Here is a 1,365-nt window from a genome sequence, read left to right on the forward strand (position 1 = left end):
TCAGAAGAACAAGACATTACCAGAGCTGATACTACATGTAGAAACATTACATAAATCAGAGAAACCAGTAGCATCATTTGTATTCACTAATACACTGATGAAGGACAATGGATCACTTCTTCCAGTAGTTGAAGAAGCTCTACAATCTGGTAGCTGCTCTGAAATAGATCGTGACACATTATCTGTGTACTTCAAAAGGACCAAGAGCTGTCTTTGTTTAAGTCCTAGTACAAAGAAAATGATCCTAAAACCAGATGCCGTGTACATACCATGGGTACACTTTTTATTTACTTATAGATCAAAGCATTATACAAAAGAGTTCTCAGTTCCAGATGATGTTGGATTATCATATCATTACAGACCAAACTGGAAAAATTATTCAGCCTGCGATACTCCAGTTGTTGAGAATAGGTCAATTGAGAAGTATTTTAAGAATATTACTAATTGCTCATAATTATGCTCCTATATGCACATTTGCTATCATTATTATTATTATTATTTTGCTGTATCCAGTCTAAAGGATCATACGACTCAATAGTGAAAGGAGAATATGTCTTGAACCACCTAGTGTACCACTGTTGAATATTCCATACAAATTTAAAATTTCATTCTTTTCTGCATCTTTTGCTATCATTATTATTATTATTATTATTATTATTATCATCTTTTGCTATCATTATTATTATTATTATTTTGCTGTATCCAGTCTAAAGGATCATATGACTCAATAGTGAAAGGAGAATATGTCTTGAACCACCTAGTGTACCACTGTTGAATATTCCATACAAATTTAAAATTTCATTCTTTTCTGCATCTTTTAGATTAGGAAAACATTTGGTAAGCATACATACCTTGTAGCCATTGCTTTAAACGAATCAGCATAAAAAGCAACATCATGAATTTTGTCACCCAGATAATCTACCGGTATGTCAGAGTTATTCAGCAAATAATTGTAAAGAAGGCACATTCTTTAATCGTAGACAATGCACATATTATTCACACGTACACAGCATGTTCACACCATGTTCTTATGCTATATATCAACTTAAAGCAGATTCAGTTCAAATTTGAATTTTTTAACAAATTTTTGAAGTTGCTCCAAATGCTATGTACTATAATGAAGCATGCTGCTTAGCTCAGTTAGCATGCTTTGTGGGAAAACCTGACATGGCGGGCACCTTTACTAAATGCATAGTGATAGAAAGGTCCATTTGTTTTGTGACTCAAGTTGGCTGAAACTAATTATGCTGCTAGTTAGAATAGTCATTTTGGGTGGACAGTAGGCTGGGAATGATCTGACAGATTACGATATGGACAAGTTTCTAGCTATTTTAAGATGACGAGGCAAACTTAATAATACCTAAA

The sequence above is a fragment of the Amphimedon queenslandica genome, unplaced genomic scaffold (genome assembly GCF_000090795.2).
Source record: "Amphimedon queenslandica unplaced genomic scaffold, v1.1 AMPQUscaffold_13220, whole genome shotgun sequence".
NCBI lineage: Eukaryota > Metazoa > Porifera > Demospongiae > Haplosclerida > Niphatidae > Amphimedon > Amphimedon queenslandica.